Below are 25,308 nucleotides of genomic sequence, written 5' to 3' on the forward strand. Positions count from 1 at the left end.
AATAATTTTAGTAAAAGTAACTACACAGCGACTAAAATATTAGTTGGTCGATAAAAATAAGTTTTTAGCTACCAAACTTTTGGTCGTCAAAGATAAAAAGTAAATTTTTTTTTTCATTCGGCGACTAAATAATTTTAGTAGCCAAAAGTAACTATACAGCGACTAAAATTTTTTTTTTTGTCGCCAAATGTAGCATATTTAGCGACTAAAATTTTTTTTAGTCTCCAATTGTGGAATTTTTAGCGGCTACATTTTTTTAGTCGCCAATAATCAATATACCCTAACTAAAAAGTAAATTAGTAGCTAACTCTTGTATTTTTGCCAACTAATATAATTTCTAGTAGCCAATTCCACAACTTTTGGTGACTAAATTTTTTTTGGTCACCAAATTTGGTCGCCAAAAGTGTAATTTCTTGGAGTGACACTTCCATCTACCGTCACTAAATTGCATCTCTTTACTATTGTCTCTGTTGGTCTCCATTGTATATGGCCAAACCATCTCAATCTATTCTCCCTCAACTTATCTTCTATCAGTACTACTTTTACCCATTCTCGAATATACTCATTCCTAACTCTGCATTTTCTAGTCTTGCTACACATTCACCTAAGCATTCTCATCTCAACAATACTCATCTTATCTACATGTTGTTTCTTAGTTGTCCAACATTCTATCCCATACAACATTGCTGGTCTAATACCTGTTTTATAGAACTTCTCTTAATTCAACTGGAGGTTTGAAAACATTGTAGTTTGCTCTTTTGTATGGCATATTTTTCATTTATTTTTCCCCTTTTCAGATCATTCAACGGTTTGCAATTGTTGATTTATCAAATTTCTATTTTGATGCTGCCAAAGATCGACTTTATGTTGGGTACGTTACTTCACATCATAAAGAACTATATCTTTAGGTACTTCTTTTCTTACTTTACATCATAAAGAACTAAATAATTCCTTGCGTGTGATTCCTTTACCACCTAGCTACCATTCGACATTTTTTGGCACGAGAGATGTTGCAATATTGATGGTTAATGAATTTAGATTTTGTTTGCCATGTAGGTTTTTTGCATTCACTGTTTTATGATTTTCAATTGTCAACCTAGTATGGGGCACCGTATTTCTCATTTTCCCTTATTGGCCTCTGCACTTTAGCTAAAATGTTGATTCTGCTGCACCACATAATTGATTTATATGTTCTATATTCACATCTTGTAAAGAAAAGTGATGGCTCAAGTGTACATTGAATTCCTGACCCAATACTTCTAGCTCCCATAATGTTGCGAAGTGCATTTTTTTTTCCCTCCTATTAATACCAAATACTTAACTAATTTCTGTTCATTATTAAGGTGGTTAATTTTTTGGAACTGTTGGTTAATTCACTTTGACCCCTTGCATTTCAAAATGTCACATGTACATATGTGGTCATCTTAAAGTGTTTTATTTTTTATTTTTTGGGTACATTGGAAATTGTCATCTTAAAGTGTATTATGCCATTTAAAGGAATACCATATGAGTGTCATGTATGAAAAATGTAAAATTATCATCTTAATGTTTCAGTTTTGGTTGAGCTTGAGACATTTCCATTCAATTTAACTGTTTGACAAAAGTAACTTACATAAGTTGAAAAAGAATTGATTATCTAAATGTTAGGAAAATTGTGCTTTTAACTTTTTCTTTCTAATTATCAGCTTACAACTTGAGAAAAGTTGTGCCGCCCAATGTTTATCTTTAATTTTTTTCAGGGGCTCTACAAGTTTTACAAGGAGAAGTTGTCAAACAGTTCTTGCATCACATCTGCTTTCCATTGTTAGGGTAATTGCTCCAATACTTACCTCATTTGGCTGAGGATGTTTGGCAGAATCTTCCTTTTCAGTACAATACTGAATATGGTTCAATTGCTAAATTTGTTTTTGAGTCAAGATGGCTGGTATTGAGCGAAAGATGGCTTGCTTTCCCTGACAAAGAAATCGATTTGTGGGCAAATATTCTTGTGGTAATTTCTCTGTTCTTGAACTGAAGATTAACTAACCTAAGATGACTATTTGTGCTGTAAAACCCAAGTTATGTGTAGGATTATTTTATTAGATAGATTAGTAATTAAATTAATTTATAAGGGTCATTTATTAATATCAAAGAATTAGTTATGAGATGGCATTATATTTTCTATTACTTAGATGGGTAATTTTGTAACTTTGAGAAATTAGGTTAATAAGCCCACTTGTTATAGCTTTAAATCTTGGGAAACAAACAAAACAGAGGCTAGGAATTGCTCCATAGGCGGCAAGGGTTTGAGAAGGTAAAAGAAAAAAAAAAAAGAAAAGAGAGGTTCCAGTGAGGCTGCAATAGGGATTGGAGGCAACATGTTGGGTGATTTTGGGACACCCATTGGTTGAGGTAAAATCTGCCTGTACTGTTGATTATTAAGTTTATGTTGAGGAATTAAACAATCAATGCATTAAGGGGATTTGGAAGATCTATAGGTGCCTACTTAGGTTTTGAGAATTGGGTGCAATGTGTAAGTGTAACTTTGGGTGGGTAATAGAAACAATGGAGTTTTGTATCATGGGTAAGGGTGTGTTTGGCTATAAAGTTGGGTTGAATGGTTTGATCTCTTGGATATTACAACAATACATTAATCTAATATAGTGGGGCTTTTGTGGGTGTATGTAACACGTAAAAATATTAATTTATTTGAGGTTTTATTTATTAGGTTTGTGTGATTGAAGTGGTGGAGCTGGGTGTTTGGAGCTAGTATTGGTATATTATTTCTAAGCGTTTGAGGTAAATAACCCTCTATCACTGTTGGTTCATTTTTATTCCTATTGAATCGTTTAAAATTATAAATATTTATTTATAGCCTCCATATTCTCTTAAATAAAATATGGGTCAAGTATAAAACAATTTCGAATATTATTATGAAAATTATTTGAATATTTTGTGAAACTATTCTGAAAATTATACTAAATGTTTATTCTGAACATATCGAATACTTTATTGAAAAGTTGTGTATTGTTTGAATTTTGAACATCACTCTAGTCTGACTATGATTTGGACCCTAGCCAATGAGGGTTATTTATTGGCACAGAAACTAATTTCTTTCGAGGCTTTACCACCGGCCTATGTGTGGTTTTGGGCCTTGTCACGGGCTAAGTGACCGTAGTCACCAAGACTTGGGTTTTGTGAATCACATTATTGAACCATTGAATATCGAACTATCAATTTGAACAACGAAATTTCGTCGAATCACCTCATTGTCTTTTCAATTAAAATGTATTGCTACACTGTTTATTTTCAGCAATGAAACCATCTTATAAAATAATTGTTCATTTATTGAATGGTAGCAAAAAATATATTTATTGGTTATCGATTTTTTTTTTTTTATACTTGATCCAGCTAACAATGATGGTTGGTTATTTACTGGGCTGTCTAGCTTACCCTCCTGGTTGTTCAAATTTCCCTCCCAAACTTTTGGCGACCAAAAGACCAAATTAGTCGCAGAAAAAGTACCTTCGCCGACAAACTTTTTTAGTCGCCAAAACTCAATCAACGGCGACTAAAATATTGGTCGCTAAAAATACAAATTTGGCGACTAATTTTTTTTGGTTGCTGAAAATAAATTTTTGGCGACCAAAAATTTGGTCGCCAAAAAATATGTGACCTTCCGCGACCAAATTTGTAGTTAGTCGGGAAAAGTATACCACTTTCTGCGACCAACTCATTTTTTGGTCGCCAAAATGTAGCCTTCTGCGACCAATAATATTTGGTCGCCAAAAACAATGATCATTCGCGACTAATTAATATTTGGTCGCCAAATGTCATTTTTTTGCGGCCAAAATTTTTTTGGTCGGCAAAAGTGGTCGCAAAATGTGTAAATTCTTGTAGTGAGTAGAGCTGCGCGGGGTTTTTACTTGTGGGAGTGCCGAGAGTAGAACTATGATTTAAGTGCTTGGATTATTATTATTATTATTTTTATTAGTGGACTTGGTGGACATTTTCATATGATAAAAATTATCTATTTGTATGATTTTTAGCACTATGATATTTAAGGATTTAATTTGAGTATTTTACATTGTTGGTTATGTGTTGGACTCTTAGCCTTGCATGCTCACTTAAATGAGTGTGTGGCGTTGTCACGGAGCTTGGGGCATGACATGTGCAGTTCAAGTGTGTTCTTATTTACAAATAAAATATGTTTGTTTTCATTAGTGGATGACATTGGCTTAAGATATTGTTGCATATCTTTATCTATAAGCAAATATCATTTGCACAAGAAAGGTACTATAAGTATGTTTTGTGCAACATGAATTTTTTTCTTCCAAATTTTAGTACTTTGACCAGCTGCGAACTGAGGTGAATAAAGTCCTGGAGGTTGCTCGTACCAAGAAGTTGATTGGTTCTCTAGTCTAGAAGCAAAGGTCTATCTTCACACCTTGGATGACAGCTTGGCCACAAAATTAAATGAGATGTGTGAAGCCAAATTTAAATAATGCCCGTGCAACTCAAATCTACTAGTCCATTTACCTTATCCCTCTGCTGTCAGGTAATTTATGTTTGGTTTGATTTTCAATTTTTTTTTTTTTGAAAAATTAAAAATTAATTTGATGAAAGAAAAAAAAAATAAAAAACAATTATCATTTTCACATTATTTAATTTTTTGGGAGGTCAAAAATAATTTTTAAAATATTTTCTTAATATTTATTTTTATCAAATTAGTTTCTATTTTTTTGAAAAAAATGTTGATTTTTTTTTTTCTAAAAAAGAAAACAAACAATTACATTGATTTTTGCAAGTACATTTGCTGGAAAATATAAGATGTATTTAAAATTTCGAATTTAAGAGATCTTTTTCTTTTTTTTTTTGGCCCACAAAGAAAAACTATTGTAACTGAAATAGAGTGATAACAATATATACATCTTGGCCACCAATTCCTAATATAAGGTGGTTAATATATAAAAAAATAATGGGTAAATTATAAATAACTGCTTTGAAATTTATTTAAAACACGATTTGCCCATGTGATTTTGGAGTTTTTATTAATAAATTATTTAGTCAATTAACAGTTTTTAATAATATTAGAAATTTATTTCAATTAATAATTCAGATAATTTTATTATTGTATAATAGAGCTGTTAAAAATTTATTTTTTCAGTTAATTCTATTAAATAATTTTTTTTGATAAGGAGTATTTGTAATTTTCTAAACCTTAAGGGGTGTATTTGTAATTTATCCTATAATTAAGGGGGTATTTGGAATTATTTAAATAAGTATACTTTTTGACTTTTTACACAAAAAAAAGAGTAAAATATGGGTTGGCTTTGAAGTGATGTGATCCAAATAAGATGATTGTGTGTTATTTTAGCACATACCAAACATCCACTAATTATCTAGTTACATTAAGGCCCAGTTTGTTTGGCTGCTTCGATTACTATGGGTCCCATCCACAACATGTTTGGGAGGATCGGCTTCACAGTCTGCGCGGCTTAGTAATCCCCCTTAGTAGGAGGATTAGCTTGGCTGAGAAACGAGTGGGATTAAGAAAATAGTGAGCGGTTTCAGTCTGTCTGGACGTCCAATACAGTGCAATTTTTAATTTTTTTTTTTTTACAATCATAGCTGGCCGACCAAAAAAATCCCAAGTGCACCTTTCTTTTACCAACAATCCCAAGTCCACCTTTTGTTTTAATATTTATTTAAAAAAATTAATATAAAAATAATTTTTTTATTTATTGTATTTAAAAATAATTTAACAATCCCATCATTAACCGTCTCTCACACTATTATCAAAACACACTTTTACTTAATTCTCTTATTAACAACCCTCACATTAATAATTTTTTCACTAACCATTCACTCACTAACAATCCCTCCAACCTAATCTGCCAAACAAACGTGGCCTAATAGTCCCTGGTCTATCACAACGGGCGACGTTTGAAACTACGTAAAATGAAGTCCTCTGTTTGTTTTGACGTAAAATACTTTACTTATTTTTCACTATTTGGTTGAACAAAAGTCAAGAAAATTTTTTGAAGGAAATATTTTTTGTATTATTTTTTAAAAATGACTTACTTTTAAAAATTCTGCAAGTTAGTTATTAAAAGTTAACTCACTATGTTTTCAACACATTTAACATTTTGAAATAAATATCTTATTTCACTAAAAAATCGTTAATGAGCTAATTTAGTTTTATTTTTTGGCTTTTTGACTAATTTAATCTGGCTAAATTAGCTCTATTTGAGAAAAACTTTTGACCTTTTTGATTTGGATGTGATGATTGTGAGAGAAAAAAGTAAAATAATTATAATTTAGATATGACATTTTGTTTTATTGATTAAATTAATTTATTTTATCTTTTAGTGCTAATTTAACCACTTTACCCCTCCCAAACAAGACCTTAGTATTTTTGAGGTCTACACGTCATTAATTTTGTGGATCTACCTAAAGGGTAAAAACATGAAGGAAAATGTTTCGATATGCATTATGTAACCCCATCATAAAATTATATAAGTTTTTACAAATTTAAATAGACGACATTATAAGAAATTAAGGTTTTAGAGATAAAAATTTAAAAAAAAATTTATTTTTAAAAACAAAATAATTGTCGCCAAAAGTGTTAATATTTTATTTTTAGCAATAAAATTGGATATTTAGTGATGAATTATTAACATTTTGGGACCAAAAATTTTGTCTCAAAAAAGAAACTTTTTGGGATCAAGTTATTTTGTCCCTAAAAGCATATTTATTAGCTACATTTTTAATTTGCCACTAAAAATTCAATTTTTGGCTTTTTGACACGATTTTTAAGCGATTGTTCTCATGACAACTGAATTAATCCCTAAATTTTTTTACAACAAAATTTATACTTTTAGAGACAAAAACCTTGGTCTCTAAAATTATTATATGTTATAGTGTGATCTTACAAAAATATGTAATTAAATACAAATTCGCGTAATTATTATAAAATTACATAAATTTTGATGAACTTAGGTAAGTTATACACAAATTTATAAAATTTTATGATAAAATTATATACGATATACATTACATACTAGAGCATTTCCCAAACATGGAAGCCCGCTTGTTCTGAGAATCGTGTTGGGGAGATAGTGTTAGTCCAGTTCTTCCATAAAGGAGCACTTGCAGATCTCCAATTTTGTGCGGCCAATATAGGCCTCTCCTATCCGACTTTCAGCAAGTAGGAACTCTTTTGATTATGCCAGAAAGAATTATTACAGTTGATTGCTCTCCCCTACTCTTTTTCAATAACTAAAAACAACTCCTCACTGAGGCTACAGAAAAGGTTCCGGATGGTTGAGCCAACCATGAGCAAGAGTCCTCTGCTTGAGTTCTTAAGCTAGGCACCCCCTGAAGATACCCAATCAAGTTGTGAAGCTCCCCCTCTTCCCAAGCAAAAAGCGATCTTCGGAAAATAAAATTCCAGTCATCACCCCCATCTTTTCTTTGAAAAAAATCAAACACTAATCCATCCTTCTCAACTGAAAGAGCAAAAAGTCTAGGGAAAACAAGAGCTAAACTCTAATCATTGAGCCACACATCCAGCCAAAATTTTGTCCTAAGACCATTCCCAATCACAATCTTGAGATTAGACACAAAGAACTCCTTTAGGGAAGGGTTACTTACAGCTAAGGATATAATATCCTTCCATATGATGGAGAGCACCCTTGACTCCACTGACCATGGACTCCATGGTCTCTGGTCTGCAGCTCTCTGGAGTGCTGTCTCTGGTCTGGGATGCTTGCTGCTGTATGCTTAGGTGCTAGCAAATCTGTGCTGTGCTGTGTGTTCATGTTTTTTCTTACATGTTTAGATGCTAGTCTGTGCTGTGTGTTTGGTTGGTCTGTCTTTGGTTGGTCTCTCACCAACTTTAGAGGTGCTAGCAAATGATAGGATAAACTTTCTAGTGCCAACCTAATTGGGATGAGTTAGCTCATTGTGATGCTTTTGCACTCACCTTTCCTTTATTGACGTAATTTGCTTGGTTCCTTGTTCTTGTTTATTCCATCAATAAAGTTTTTTTTTGCCGATCAAAAAAAAATAATGAAATAAATTGAATAGTGTGACTAAAATCTATTTTAAAGCATGATGCATGTTATATAGATATTATTATTGTTTATAACATCTATTGTTTATATTAGTCTATCATAAAGAGACGATAGTTAGAACAATAGACAAGAGGTCTATATATCTATTTGTCTACTTTTCTAAGAAAAAAACTCATAAAATTACTTAAATTTTATAAGGATATTTACCAATAAATCTCATCTCACAAACAAATATTCCATTTAGTTCTAAGTTTTTTCTATTGATCTGTTAAGTCCTATTAGTGGAGAGTTTCTTTCCGTGTATTCTTATTTTTTATTTTGGTAGTGTTTTGTTAGACAGTTAAACCATTTTATTAATGTAACAGGTATGATGTGATATCCAATGTTACAGGTATTAATATGACACTCCAACAATGTGACACTCTAAAAAAAATTAAAAACTCCTTAGTGTACTTTTTCTAAATGTGACAACGTAGCGGATATGATGTGACACTCCAAAACTTTTACTCAAAAAAAATAATACCTTAGTGTACTTTTTTTAAACATGACAACGTGGAAGATATGATGTGACACTTCAAAAAAAATAAAAACTTCTTAATGTACTTTTCTCAAACGTGACAATATGGCATGTATGATGTGACACATTAAAAAAAATTGATAACTCCTTAATGTATTTTTTTCAAATGTGAATGTGGTAGAGATGATGTGACACTCTAAAAAAATTAAAAATTCCTCAGTGTACTTTTTCCAAACGAGACATGTGACACTCCAATGTGGTGAGTATGATGTGACACTCTAAAAAAATTAAAAACTCTTTAATGTATTTTTCTTAAATGTGACACTCTAATATGGCAAGTATGATGTGACATTAAATTTTTTTAGTATACTTTTTCTAAATGTGACACTCCAATGTAGTGGATAAATTAGTCACTATATACATCCAAAAGGACTCAATGGATCACCAAAAAAAAAAAATATGGGACTATATGGATTACAAGTCCAAAATAGGAGACTTATTGATCAATCTCCCAATTTTTTAATCAATGATCAAGATTTATATATGGTATAACCCCATAACAAGAAAAGTTTATATATATATGAATATAAATGGCTCAAAGTCAAGGTATAGCAAGTCAATAAATTTTCGTGGAGTGTATGGGATGGTTGGGAATATACCATCCTTGGCATGTTAACAAGAAAAGACTGTCAACTCATAATTATTTCTTTCATTCTATTAAAATTACCTTCCTTATATTATATAAGGATATACAATAATATTTCCAAAATAAAATTATTTCTTTCATTCTATTAAAACTACCTTCCTTATATTATATAAGGATATACAATAATATTTTCAAAATAAAAATACATTCCTTTCTTGTTGACTCATCTTCATTGCCTATATATACATACATATTGCAATAGCTAATCCGTACAAGCAACCACTTTCTTATACAAAAAAGAGACAAAACAATGGCAAAAGGATTCAAGGTTTTGATCTCCCAAATCATCTCATCCTTCCAATTCTGCCGCTCCAAAAACCCTTCCAACTTCCCAGAAAATCATGTCCCTTCATTCCTCCAACTCTCCCCAAACCCTGTCTTCATTGACTGCCTGCCGGCAACCCTGCCCCCTTTCAAACCCCACCGCTCCTCCTTCAAGCACCACGTGTCCTCCATCTTCTCATCCGTCGGCTGTGTGTTCGGCACATAGTGCACCTCTGAAGACGACCTCACCGAATCACCGGAATTCAAGTGGGACAAGACGCCACATCACGAAAACTACAAGAGGATAATACGTTGTGGGGGAGCTGTGGATGATGATATGGCAAACATTATATACTATTAGAAATATGACTTTTTGCATCTATTTTTTTGCGATTGATTGTTTGGCCGTCGCAAAATATCACTTTTTACATCAAGATCTCATTCTAGTTGGAGATGGAGGAGTTGTAGATTTCGTGACGCGGCGTCTCGTCCCATTTGAATTCCGGTGATTCGGTGAGGTCATTTTTAGAGGTGTACTGTGTGCTGAACCCACAGCCGACAGATGAGAAGCTACAGGACACGTGGCGCTTGAAGGAGGAGTGGTGGGGTTTGAAAGGGGGCAGGGTTGCCGGCAGGCAGTCAATGAAGACAGGGTTTGGGGAGAGTTGGAGGAATGAAGGGACAAGATTTTCTGGGAAGTTGGAAGGGTTTTTGAAGCGGCAGAATTGGAAGGATGAGATGATTTGGGAGATCAAAATCTTGAATCCTTTTGCCATTGTTGTCTCTTTTTTTTTGTATGAGAAAGTGGTTGTGCAATATGTATATATAGGTAATGAAAATGAGTCAACAAGAAAGGAAAATATCATATTAAATATTTAATATTATTGTATATTTTTATTTTGGAAATATTATTGTATATTCTTATATAATACAAGGAAGGTAGTTTTAATAAAATGAATGAAATTATTATGAGTTGGCAGACTTTTCTTGTTAGCATGCCAAGGATGGAATATTCCCAACCATTCCATACACTCCACGAAAATTTATTGACTTGCCATACCTCGACTTTGCACCATTTATATATATATATATATATATAACTATAGAAATTTACTCAAAATTTTAAATCTAAAGTGTATATTTAAATTTCTTATTTTGGGGTTATACCATAAATAAATCTTGATCATTGATTAAAATCTGAAAGATGCTGGAACAACTCTCCTCAAGTTGGTTCGTTTGCTAAGCACCCCATGCTTTGTAGCCACTGTTATAATGTCATTGCACGCACCTTAGGTGGTTTTGAAGGATTATCAATAGGGTCTTGGATAGTAGAAGGGGGAATAGCAATAGCATCCTGGGCAGTAGGTTGATTGATCCATTATCTATTAGAAAAAAAAAAAAAAAAGAACCTCGTGAAAGATTGTATGAACAATTTAAAAGTAATGATACAAAAACACGACAAACTTAAACAAAAATCATAACATTATTTAAAAAATAATACACATTCTGATTTTTTTTTTAAAAAAAACCAATTCCTGAAAACTGAAAAAACAAAAAACAAAAAACTCAAAGACTATTTTTTGAAAACTCATAACCCAACAAATAAATATATTTGATTTGTCTAAACCAAGTACAAAAAATAAATGAAGTTCAATGTAATCATAAGTTGTAGCTCAATTTTATCAGAACCTGAACAAATGAGCAAAGATTCTACTTTCAATACCTTTAATTTGAATAAAGGACACATTAAACAGAACAATCAATATGAACTGAGACATTTTAAACCTTTAATATCTAACCATCTAAAAAAATACAAGTCAACTTAAGTAATTAAATCTGTCTATTTGCTGGTCTAGTGCGTAGATCGAAAATACAAAAAACAAAAAATCAGCCTTTACATCCAAAACAAGTTTTCTTCCCAAGTGAGTGTTCAGATTAAGGGATTAGCAGATTCAACTTCCGATGTGGCAACATCCAATTACTTACAAACCAAAAATAAATAAATTGTTATTGGTAACTAAAAAATTTAGCACCATCACATTCAATTCTCATGAAACAATAATCAAATACATATATGATATGATATCATATTTTGGCACTAAGGGGTTGCTGTTGTGTTAATGACATAACAACAATTGTTGTGTCTTAATTTGAGGCTTATTGGCTTCGTTCGGGTTGGAAGGGTTGTGTTTGGGGCTATTTTAGCCACAAAAAGACAAAATAGGCTTTTTAGCTCAATAAGACAAAACATCACATCCAATCCATAATCATTACATTCTTTTTCTCACAAAAAGTCAAAAAAATAAAAAAGCCCTTCCCAAACGAGGCTTCAAAAAGCCAAAAAGCCAACCCACTTCCCAAACAAACCCAATTATTTATATGATTCAAACCAACATTTTGTAGGGTTCGTCAAGTACTTTAAGCATGTCAAAAATTATTTTAATCAAATATCGATAACCATACAATCGAATTATATTTATCAAAAACAAAAAAATAAACAAAGTTTTTCTTTTGAGAAATATTATAAAAAATATGCAATCCGATCACGTAACTATCAATATCCGATCAATATAATTTTTGATATGCATGAAGTACTTGATGAACCCTACAAAATGAACAATTCAGATTATAAAAATAAGCCAATAATAAACCTTAAATTGAGGCGCATCAGCAACCCCATACCTGTAAATTTGTATCAAATTTGTTTTGTTTGTGGTCCAAATTTGTAATGCATTCGGATTATAAAAGGCTTCACATGAGCGGATTGATAGTTTGGGCGAGGAAATGATATTAAAAAATAATCCGTTCGGCTTAGGGTGTTACCGGACGATCGGCTAATTGTTCGGCCAAGTGCAATTTTTTATTTTTTTACTACATTTTGGGTAGTACATTTTGAACATTAATATTTAATTTTTTGTTAATTAAAAACCATGATTTTTATTTATTTTATTATTTTATATAAAAATAATTTAATAATCTCTGCACTAACAACTATGATCAAAACAAATATAATTTTATTTAATTTCCTCGCTATCACTTCTTTTCATTCTTTCTGAAAACAAACGGACCTTACTTATATTTAAAATTTTATTTTATTTTATATTACTATCTTACACTTTTTTAATTTGTGCCCTTATAAATTATTATTTAATAATCAATTCTAAAGTTATAAGGTCCGTTTGTTTTCAGAAAAAATGAAAGGAATTGATAGTGAGGTGATTAAGTTAAATTATATTTGTTTTGATAATAGTTGTTAGTGCGGAAATTATTAAATTATTTTTATATAAATTATTTTTATATAAAATAATAAAATAAATAAAAATAATGGCTTTTACTTAACCAAAAATTAAATATTAATGTTCAAAAATGTAGTTAAAAAAATAAAAAATTGCACTTGGCCGAAGGATTAGCCAATCGTTCGGTAACACCCTAGGCCGAACAAATTATTTTCTAATATCATCTCCTCGCCCAAACTATCAATCCGCTCATGTGAAGCCTTTTATAATCCAAATGGATTACAAATCTAGACCACAAACAAAACAAATTTGATACAAATGGCGGATTTGAGATTGCGGATTGATTTTTTCCATTCTACCTAGTTTTGGGCAGATGACGAATTTGAGGTTCATTTGGCCCCAATCGAACCGCCAAACCGTGAACACCCTTAGTAATTTGTAAGACTTTGTGTTTTCAATTTGTTTAGTTATTCTGTTTGTGTTTTTAATTAAAAAATAGTTTAAATATTTGTTGAATACATTCTGTTAAAAAAGAGTTTTCAATTTGAATATATTTTTTAAATTGAAAAAAATAAATGTATTATTTATCTATATTTTTTGATTTTTAAATCTAACTCTAAAAATAATAAATTAAAAAGATGATATATGATGGTTGATTTTTATTTTCAAAAACAGATATAGATGTAATAATACAGAAGCATACAATCTCTACCACTGCTCTGTTCATGGTTTTGGTGGTTTGAATTATTTTTATATTTTAAAAATCACATATTGTAATACTTTACATAATACTTTATGTAGATGAGACATGTGATTATAATATGTAGATGAGACATATTGGTTGATTATAATACTTTACATAATACTTTCAGACTTTCTTTCTTTGAAAGAGGCATGCAGTGATTGTAATACTTTTTTAAGTCATTGACTATAATATTTTTTTTTTTTGAAAAGTGCACAAGTTGAATTATGTTAAAAATTTATAAAATTTTAAACTGCCAAACCGATTCGCATCCATCTGTTAATCTACCAATCCGCTCAATCCACATCCGTCGAATTGGCAGACGAATGCAGATTGATTTTTTCCAATCCGCCAATCTGGCGGACTAGAGGTTCTGTGGCCGCAATCGACCCACGCCCACCCCTAATACAAACTCTTAACATTTTGCAAGGAGAAAAAAAATCAACCAACCACAATCATGAAAGTGAAGAAAACTAATATAATTTTTCTGGAGGCCTCCTTACATTTAAAGAGAAAATATGTTATGAAGAAGTGTTATTTTATTTTTAGGTAATTCTGCTGTTAGTGATTTTCTATTTTCTTATACACTATCTTGACTGAAGCATGTGGCTTTACAATTTGATGATTTGAATTGTTATTTGATGGATTCTTTTTTATCAATAATGGATTTACTATATATGCATGAGTTTTTACACAGAAGATTTTGCAAAGGAATGGGTTTTCACTTTTGATTGCCACCGACGGATGGTAATCTAGTATCCCAATCAAAGCAACAGTTCTTAGGACTAAGAAAAAAACTAATAACATTCAAAAAATAAATAAATAAATCAACCAATGTGAAAAAAATTATATATTTTTTCTTGAAACCTCCTAACATTTAAAGAGAAAATATGTTGTATTCATGCAAACCTGGATAGTATGGTGAAGGCGATGGAGAGTCTAACGAACGTAATGAAAAGTCTTCGGCGAAAGTAAGCTTCTAGGGTTTTTGAGACACAGATAGTTGAGAGTTTGCCTGTAAAAAGAAATCAAAGTAAAATAAACTGTAAGATCATAAACGATGTAGTTTTGAATTTAGGTTTTCTTATATTCTATATTATTATATTAAGTGAGCCACTACAAAAAAAGTTGGAATATAGTATCAACTATAGCACGAGGGAAATAGTCAGAGCCCATTAATCTCCTTTTATTTTATTTTGGTAATTATAACCCTATACCTTGATGAGATAACTAAATCATGCCATGAAGTCTAAATGGTTACATGTTCTCATAAATTTCAAACTATTAATAAACTAACACCATGGGGCAATGCCCTCATAAACATCAAACTATTAATAAACTAACACCATAGAGTAAAACAAAACCACATAGCCACAATCAATTCCATCTAAAAGTTTAAGCTCTGCAAAAAATAACAGATCCAGACAAATGCCATTCAGCATTGCAAAATTGATAGGAGGCTTTGATCCTCAACCTCCAACTAAAAATAACACCATTTAACTTTTTGCATCCCATTGCTAGAATGGGCAAACGTAATATAGCCAAAAAAAAAAAAATGAACAGGGTAACCATTTCTTACAAAAACAGGACCGAAGAGCCACAGAAAAACCTGGCCTCGTTTCATAATAATGCTGAATAGCAGAGAAACAGTAGAGCCAGTGAGGGAAAAAAATCTTAGTATGAGAACTTAAAATTATATCATATCATATCCACTTAAAGACAACTACAAACATAAACCAAATCAAAATTTTCATAAAAGCTGAACAAAAATAGAAAAGCAGTAGAAAAAATATCAAATAATGAACCGAAAAAATATCAAATAATGAACCGAAAAAATATCAAATAATGATTCTTGAGAAGGGAAGAGAAAAACAGAGCAGAGCAGAGAAGAGACAAGAATAGAACAATACCTTCGATCGCCACTGCCGCCGCTCGCTACCGATCATAAACCCTAATTACTGAAAAAAAAAAAAAAAAACATAGAACACGCTCACATAACAAAGGTTGAGAAGAGAAGATCCATCAAAGAGAAGAGAAGAGAAGAAGAGAAGAATACCTTCGAATCGATGCTTCGATCGCTGCGCGCCGCCACTGTCGCCCATAGTCGATCGTCGCTCGCCACCACAATCGCCGCTCGTCGCTCGCCTCCATTCAAGCGAGAGAGAGAGAGAGGCTGTTGTCTAGGGCTACAAACGTGAAATGGAAAAAGGGAGGGGCAGGACGGGGCAAAAGGGCAAAAAAATCTCTCGTGTGTGTCCCGCAAAGTTTGTTTGAAAATTTAATAATTTATTTAGAATTTTAATATAACTCAAAAAAATAAACAAAGTTTGTTTGAAAATTTGATAATTTATTTAGAATTTTAATATAACTCAAAAAAATAAATTTGGGAATAATTTACTTCAAAAAATAAAAGAAGATTTCCCGAATTAAAAAGTAAAAAGATTGAGGGGAGGGAATAATATATACACTTCAAAAAATAAAAGAATAGTTTCCGAATTAAAAAGTAAAAAGATTTCAAGGTCTCCCTATGTATATCATCTATATATAAAAAAATAAAATAAAATAACAAAATTTAAGATAATTCATTAATCGTAACATTTTTATTTTATCATTTTTTTTCTTAAAAAATAAACAAATATATTTTTAAAAATAAATCAATTTTTTTTTAAGACAAATGTGAGATAAAATTAATATGTTATAATTATTAAATCAATTTAATTTTTTTTATATATAACTAATATACTCGAAGAATCATAAAAAATGATCAAACAGCACCTCTCTAGTCAAGATGAGGAAGGGAGAGAAGCATACACCAAGCTTATATTACATTGGGGGTGTTTGGCCCAACTTTTTTTACTCAACTTATAACTTTTAGCTTAAAACAAACTAAAACTAACTGTTTGTTCCAGCTTAATCATACCAACTTAAAATAAAATGAACTAACTGTTTGTTTCAGCTTAATCATACCAACTTAAGCATACCTAAGGTGGTGTTTGGGAAGTTTGTGTGTTAGGTTTTTTTTGATTTTTTTCACTAAAAGACTAACTTTTTGCAAAATCAAAAAAAACAAATCCAAACAAAATATCACATCCAACCTCATAATCATTTCACTTTTTCTCTCACAAATATCACATCTAACCACAAAAAAACCCAACTATCTTCCCAAACACCAAAAAAATTTTCTTCAATAAAATCCTACAACTAAAAAAACCTACATAAAAACTCACTTTCCAAACATCCACTTGTAATAGCTTTTTTTAAAGGTAAATAATCAGATTTGGAGTATCTTCTTCAAGGGTGCTTCTGATTCTCAACTTAAGCGGAAGAGGGTCAAAATTACTTAAATGCCCTTCACCAATTTGAAGTATTACCAAATTGCCATTATATAAACCACAAAGATATCACTGTTCTCTCTGAAAGACAGAGATGGCGATTTCCGACGATAAGAGGAGATTTCCAGTGAAGCTCTCTTTCTCCATTCGCCGATGTGTCTTTCCTCTCTCTCTCTCTCTCTTCGTCTACCACAGCATACCTATGCCGTCGTTGTCAACGGCTCTGCAACAGTTATTGATCTCCTCCTCCGTGGCTTCAGGGACACCACCACAGCACCACCATCACACTCAACCACCACTGCTATATCTTTATTTCTCTCCTACTCTTTCTACATCCGTCGCAACTGCCATGATCTTCCTCGCGATTCGCCATCACTGCAACCCTCAAGACCAAATCGCGACAACAAGCTCCTCAAATCTAGGGGTTTTGGTAGTGGTAGAGAAGATGGATGAGCTGAGAGAGGCTTCTTGCAGACCACCGGTAGCGGGGAGGACTTCTTGCAGACCACCGATGGCGGCTAGGGTTTTGCAAAATTGTAATGAAAAAAAAAACAATTTATTTCAATTAACTTCCATTTAATTTAAAAAAAAAATTCAATCAATATTGAAATAAATTGTGCAATTTATATGTATTAAATAAAAGGGGAATTTTTTTGAAGTCCCTAATAATAGTAATTTAGAGAATAAAGGACACCAAAAAAAAGGATGATACATTACATCCCTCAACTCGAACACGTGCATTTTTAATTATTTCTTGGACCAAAATACTCTTCACAAATCAACTGAGAACACTCAACTGGATTTTGACGATTGAGTTTCATTCCAAACATCCAACCATCTTCACGAGCAAAAGAACAGGAAAATTAGGGTTTCACAATCATCTTCACTATCGACATTAGGGTTTCATTATCTTCTGCAAAAATCTTTTCCATTCCTTCCTCACAAATTTCTCTCACCTGTTTTCACTATTCATCGTCATCTTAGTTCATCTTCAGCTCATTGCATCTTCATCTTAGGGCATATCAGTTCGTAATTAGGGTTTCATTCTCACTCTAGTAAGTTTTCTACAATCTAACGAGTTTTTCTATGAAAACACAGTTAATTGCACATTATATTTTGCTTCCATTAATTAGGGTTTCAATTTCGTAATAAAAAACTACATGAATTTGAAAAATGTTATTTCTCTGAGTTTTGAACTTATTCTTGTAGATGTTTGTGTGATTTTGTTTGTAAATTTCTCTGGCATTTGAATTTCTCTGATATTTGCTTGATATATGTTTCTTCTTTGAATTTTCTCTGGCATGTTTATTCTCCATTTGTTTCTGTTTATTCCCTCATTTTCTCTAGCATGGTTAATTTCATTCAAATTGCTCTCCTCTGTAAATTTCTCTGCTCTATAAATTTATCTGGCATTTTCATTTTCTTTGGAATGTGAAAGTTTCTTAGGCATTTTCATTTTCTGTGCTTGCTAAATTTATATTTGTTTTTTGAATTTTCACTAGCTATATTTTACATCTATATGTAATATTACTCTCTTGTCTGTGTTTGAGTTTCTCTAGCCAGATCACTTTTCTTCCTTGCGTGTCTCTGTTATGTTTAAATTTCTCTGGTTATGTATGTAAATTTCTTTGGCATTTTAATATTATGGAATGAAAATTTTCTTTGGAATGTGTAATTTTCTCTGGAATGTGTTTGAATTTTTTCTAGCTATATTTTACATCTATATGTAATATTACTCTCTTGTCTGTGTCTAAGTTTCTCTGGCATTTATAATTTTCTCTAGCCACATCACTTTTCTTCCATGTGTGTCTCTATTATGTTTAAATTTCTCTGGTTGTATATGTAAATTTCTCTGGCATTTTAATATTATGGAATGAAAATTTTCTCTGAAATGTGTAATTTTCTCTAGAATGTGTTTGAATTTTCTCTGGCATTTTCATTTTCTGTGCTTGCTAGATTTATGTTTCTTTCTTGAATCTTCTCTGGCTATATTTTACATCTATATGTAATTGTTATCAATTTTTGAAAATTTTTCTGTCATATTTATATTGCTTTGCTTATTTTCTCTAAGAATGGAAATTAGCTATGGCAACATGTAGTCCACACGAAAACACTTAGTATTTTCTTGTCTATGTCTAACTTTCTCTGGAATTTATAATTTTCTCTGGCCACATTACTTTTATCCCTTGTTGATTTCTCTTACATGTTTATGTTGCTTTTTTGATTTTCTCTGGGAATGGAAATTTTCTGTGGCTAGATGTACTCTACAAGAAAACAATTAGTACTCTGACATTTAATTTTCAGTGTATAATTTTCTCTGACATTTATAATTTTCTTTGGCTACCTTAGTTTTCTCCCTTATGTGTAATTTTCTTTGACATGTTCAATTTTCTATAGCATGTTTAATTTTCTCTGGGATTTAATGTTGACATCTTTATGTTTTCATTGTCTAGAGATGGCGAAATGCAAAAGCAGCAAAACACTAGAAACACCACGAAAGAAACAAAAACTCTCTGAGTCTTCTTATGATCTTAGACCAAAAAGCAGCAAAACACCACAAACTCCTCGCCAAAAAACACAAGTCCAAGGTGATGAAATAACAAGCATTAAGATGAATACCCCAACTTTAAAAGACTCAAGCTCAAAGGGGGAAAAACATGTTAAACTCTAAAGAAGAAGAGCTCATTACAGCATTCAATACTGATCCAACCTCTCATCTTTTGTCTCCTTTTTTTAAACACTTAAATTCAATTTAAACCAACTTGAAGAGCTTCAAAAGACTCCATTCTGGTATTTGATCCAAGCTCTAACCATTGGAAGGTTGGATTCAAGGAAGTCTAGGAAATCTGATGATAATGTAGTTGCAATAATCCAATGTTACAATGAAAAAACGAAAGCATTCACAGTTGGTAAAAAAAATTAACCTTTACAACCAATGACATGACCTTGATTTTTGGTTTGCAATGTGGTAAAAGAGCCATGTCATTGAGATACTCAAAAAAGCCAAACACTGCATTCCTAAGGCAGAGATTCCCAAAGGACACAAGGCTCATTAGTCCTATTCTTAAGAATGCTTTGGTCAAAGCAATGAAAGGCAAGCAACCAATTGACTTCAAAGATGTAGCAATCATTGTTATCTTGTACTTGTGTCTCACCCTATTTTTTGCAACAAGTGGGAATTCAATAGGGTGGGTTTTTATCAAGTACGTGGAACCTCTTGAATCAATGAAGTAGTATGATTGGCTAGAAGCAATCACAGCATCATTGATCGATTCTATCACAACATTGCACAAAACTCCAGAAAAAGTTACAGGGTGTATCATTGCATTGTTGGTAAGTAGAATTTCCATTCAAATTTACAATTATGATACTTACAGATTTGTGTGCTTAGTAAAATTTAATTACTTCAATTTCCATCACAGTATTGGCTATGTGAACATGCGAATATCATTGACTGGGAAGACAGTAACACAACTAAATTCCCAAGATGTGCCAAGTGAAACCTGCAAAGCTTGACCAAACAGCTGTAGAAGACACCAGTCCACTTTCTTGCACCTCGACAAGTTAGATTTCTATTGCAACTGAAATCTCAGTGAAATTCCAAAATTTCTTTGACAACTGGCTTGTTTCCCTCCTTGTGCTTTGCTTGATTTGATCAATTTTTTCTGTGATGCAATATCTTATATGGAATAACTTATGTGCCTTGCCTGATTTAGATCAATTTTCTCTGAAATTTCAATTTATGTTACTTTTTTAATTACCACTGGTTTATTTCTGCCCTTGTAATGAATTCTCTTTGGAATCCAAATTTCTCTAACCACAATTATAGTAACATTCACTTATATGCCTTGATTGATTTTCTCTGATATCTAAATTATGTTGCTTGTTTCATAATTTTCTCCGGCCCATAAAATTATTTCTCTTTTTGTGTAATTTTATCTGGCCCATAACTTATGTGCCTTGACTGATTGAGATCAATTTTTTTTTGAAATTTAAATTTCTTTGATTAACATTGTTTATTCCTGCCAATGTAATGAATTTTCTTTGGAATCCAAATTTCCTAATCACAATTATAGTAACATTAACTTATATGCCCTGTTTGATTTTCTCTGATGTCTAAATTATGTTGCTTGTTTCATAATTTTCTCTGACCCATAAAATGATGTCTCCTTATGTGTAATTATCTGGCCCATACAATTTTCTCTGAAATTTGTTTCCCATTAGTATAATTTAGATGAATTTTATCTAGCTTATTTGAATTTTTCTCTCAGTGAATTTTAAATATTTCTCTAATAAAAGAGCCTCATGTTATAGATAGATAACAAGGAACGAGTTAAAAACCCATCAGAGGAGTTTTGTCTTGGTAAAAAAAGGGAGAAAGAATAAAAAAAGGCATTAGCCAAATTCAAGGAGACATTAGAAGAGTCATCTGAAGAAGAAGGAGGAAATGAAGAAGGAGAAGGCAACAAAAAAGAACAAGAAGCAAGCAATAGAAAAGAAGATCAAGCAAGCAGTGTAGAAGAGGAAGCTAAAGAAGAAAATGAAGAAGAAGAAGACAATGAAGAAGAATAAGGCACTGAATCAAAAGAGCAAGAAGAAAACAATGAGGAAATGTATGAAGAAGAACATAATGAGCCGATGGACCAACATCATGATAGCATTTGTGGCTCAACAATGCATCAGCCTCAAGAATCTGAGGAATCAAAGCATGCTCAAATTGCTAATTTACATCAAAGACTAAAGGCACTTTCTAAATCCAAAATAGAAGCGGAGAAAAATTGGAATGAATTACTTTAAGACAAGGACATTGCAATAAGAACCTTGACATCAAATAACTCAAAACTTCAAGAAAGAGACAACACAAACCAAATGAAACTAAGGATGTTGGACATTCAAAAAAAAGATGATAAAAAAACAATTCAACAGTTGAGATGTTCAATTTCACAGCTTGAACTGAAAATGCTAGCTTGCATGAACAAATTCAAGAACTATCTGTCCAACTAGCAACACAACCTTATTGAACACCAACACAAGTTCAACCTCAAGGTCAGTGAAAATCTTGAACCACATAACTCAGAGAAATTTCTATTTATTACAATTTTATCTAACGATGGTAATTTTCTCTAAAAGTTGAATTTCCCTAACCACATTAGTTTGGCCAGTTTGGTTTGTGCTGCTTATTTGATTTTCTCTGTCTATTTGGTTCCATATGTGTGCAATTTTCTCTATATTTTGTAACTTCTCTGATCACGTTGATTTTTTAGGCTTGTTTGATTTTCACTATGTATAGTTGCAATAGAAGTGAAATAACAACCAATAACCCAGCAAGAACAAGTGGCACACAAACAATAACCAAAACAAAAGACAAGTCTATGGTAACTAGAAAATATTGAATCAAATAAATTTACATATGGAAATATGATCTGTGACTTCAGAGTAATTTAACTTTTACTGATATTTTCACTATCTACAGTGAAAAAAGATCCTACATCAATGATAAAGAATTTAAAGGCAAAAAAAAGGAAAGAAAAGTAAGATCTAGACTTTCAATATCCCAAAGTTGTGAAGATGATTAGAGGTTCAAAGCAAGCTACAAAGCCAATAGAGCAAACCACCAAAGACAAAGAAGTTCTTGATGTCGATGACTACGTCTTGCATCCACCAACAAGCATTAGGAAATCTTGGGTTTTTCCACAAAGTCTACCAGTTGCAAAATTAGTAAAAGAACATGTCAAAGATGTCTTGCAGCACATATCAAGTGTGTCTGGATTAGAGTAAGTACAACAAATAAAATAGAAGATGACGAACAACAATTTACTAACTTATATTGCATTAACAACTACTAAATCCCTTCTTTGTTATCTTGTAGGGCTTTAATCTGGACAAGTGAGTTGAATCTAATTACTTTTGAAGATATCGGAAACCTAATAAAGGAAAAAGAAATTGCTAACAATGTAAGTCTTTCATTAAATTTCTCTACAATGTTCCATCAACCTTTATAAACCAATGTTACAATTACAAATGATATTTTTCAGGTCATTGATGGTTATAGAGAGATATTATTTGCCGACCAAAGAAGAAAAGGACAACAACTAACTTCATTTTTTTTCACATGCATGAGCTTGGTATGTTACTACTCTTTTATTTGATTTTCTCTGGAATTTACTTACTACTTTCTCTTGTTAAGATATTTCTTGAGGCCAATTGTGTTACTAGTCTAATTTTCTCTGGCTAGTTGTGTGCATTGAAAATTTCTCTGTGTGTACATATATGAAATTCCTGTCATTTCAACTTTCTCATAACCATTTTTTTATTTTCTCTGACCGCAAAACTTCATTAAGATGATGGAAAATCAAACTTTCCGAGTCTCATTATTTTACAAGCATCTTGAAACCGAATGGAGAAACTATAGGTTCCTCTATTTCCCAATAAATATGGGGGCAATGAGAAATCAACAGATGGAAATCACTGGACCTTGCTTGTCTTGGACAAACAAAACAATTTGTGGAGGTACTACAACACACTAAGGCCAAGAAGAGATGATGCACAAGACAAATATCTCAAAAATGCAAAACAATTGGTAACAAGTGCAAATTTCTCCGATCCATGATAATGTTTATGTGATGATAATTTTCATAAAATCCCATTAATTTGTGTGTAAATTTCTCTATTATTTAAAAATTATTTTTTTGCAGCAAGATTATATGGAAATTTTTTTGAAAGCTTGACTTGAAAGAGAGGCATAATCACAACTCTCTTTCAAATTGATAGACTCACAAAACACAAATTATGGCTTTCAATATGTCGACAGTACTCCACAACAAGGCAGTGATTCGTAAGTTTCATACAACATCTATAAATAAGATAATCTAATTTGAATGTTTCTTAAACTAACTATACCTATAATTTGTATGTCATGTGGATTGTGGCCTCTTTGTATGCTGCATAATAAGACAATTTATCAATCATGAACCTATCAGCTCGACATTGTCGACACAAGATATAAGGTTGATGAGGGCAGAAATCATAGAGAGATTTGCGACTAAAGTTGGCTGGTCATGGACAGAACCAATTCAAATACCACCGGAAGAAGGACCAAAAGTATAATAGTGAAAGGACACTATTGAAAGGAGGACAATGCACACAATGTAATTAGAGATAACCCTTCAATTTTTTTTTTCCATACATTGGAGGAATGATGATGTTTGACATGTATGTATATATCTATTTTTGACTAATGTAAATTTCATAGCTATCTTGTTTGAAGATTGTTTGAAGAAATGATGATGTTTGACATGTATGTAAATTTCCACACAAAGAAAATTGTCTGAAGAAATTTCTCTAGTATGAAGTTACCAGAATTTCACAGAGAAATTTAACTCGTATTGTGCCAAGAGGGTGCCTATATGATCACGTAATTTGTAATGCACTGTGCTGGTAAAAAACAATTATCAAATTCAAAAAACACAATGTACACAGTAAATTTCTCTACTATTGGCAAATTTCTCTAGATTAATTTGACCTCACAAAACACAATGCACAAAGTAATTTTCTCTGCTAGTGGCAAACTTTTTTGGATGAATTTCACTGGTATTGTAAACACACTACCTATAGTATGTTTCAACAAACACAATGTACACAGTAAATTTCGCTTTTATTAGCAGATTTCTCTAGATGAATTTGACCTCACAAAACACAATGCACAGAGTAATTTTCTCTGCTAGTGGCAAATTTCTCTAGATGAATATGGCTGGTATTATAAACACTATAGCGACCACGGTCTTTTCCCATTTGATTATTGTATCCGGACTTGGGTTCCGTTTATTCTGTCATTATATATTTGTTGTTGTCGTCTTTTATTTTCTCATTTGGAGTTATAGGGTGTGTTGGGCAGGTTTGTTTCAGGTTGGTTGGGTTCGTAAACCAAGTGTTGCTGTCCAGTTTTTGGGTTGGTCGCTCGAGCCAGGATTTGGTCGCTCGAGCGAGGTTTGTTTTTGTGTCTTCTGGCTCGATCCAGATTTTCTTCGCTCGAGCGAGCGACTGCGTCTGGTACAGACCTGAGGGCAGTGCTTATTCGCTCGAGCGATACTTTTTTCGCTCGAGCGAGCGAGGTTTTCTTGTGTCTGGTCGCTCGAGCTACCATGTCTTCGCTCGAGCGAGCCTGTCCAGTTTATATACACAACAGCGGGTTTTGATCAGTCTTTTTTATATTCTTTTTGATTCCAAACCCTAGGTCCGACTTCTCTCTCTCCCTACTCACCTTCTCTCTTAGATTTGATCCACTTAGGGTGTGTTTCTACCCTAGATCCTTCATTAAAAAGATAGAGTGAGTCAAGGGCTTCCATTTAATCTGAATAGTTGGCGACTTGGAGCACTTTGGTGTTTGGGTATCATCTCTGTCTTCTCCATTTGGGTTGTTTTCTTCGAGGTAGGGATTTCCTACTCCATTTTATA

At 32.2% G+C, this 25,308-nt stretch overlaps 1 long non-coding RNA gene and 1 pseudogene across 1 annotated transcript; both read right to left on the reverse strand.

Moving 5' to 3' along the window:
• LOC145797438 (protein PSK SIMULATOR 2-like) overlaps positions 1-25,308 on the reverse strand; it is a 185,248-nt pseudogene that overhangs the window by 106,085 nt on the left and 53,855 nt on the right.
• LOC114321829 (uncharacterized) lies at positions 6,924-15,783 on the reverse strand. Its single transcript, XR_003650431.2, has 4 exons — positions 15,579-15,783; positions 15,433-15,480; positions 14,432-14,537; positions 6,924-10,926 (listed from the first exon to the last, which is right to left on the reverse strand). It is a non-coding gene; the product is annotated as an uncharacterized LOC114321829 (long non-coding RNA).

This window comes from Camellia sinensis, chromosome 8, assembly GCF_055761805.1.
Source record: "Camellia sinensis isolate YWXY chromosome 8, ASM5576180v1, whole genome shotgun sequence".
Lineage (NCBI taxonomy): Eukaryota > Viridiplantae > Streptophyta > Magnoliopsida > Ericales > Theaceae > Camellia > Camellia sinensis.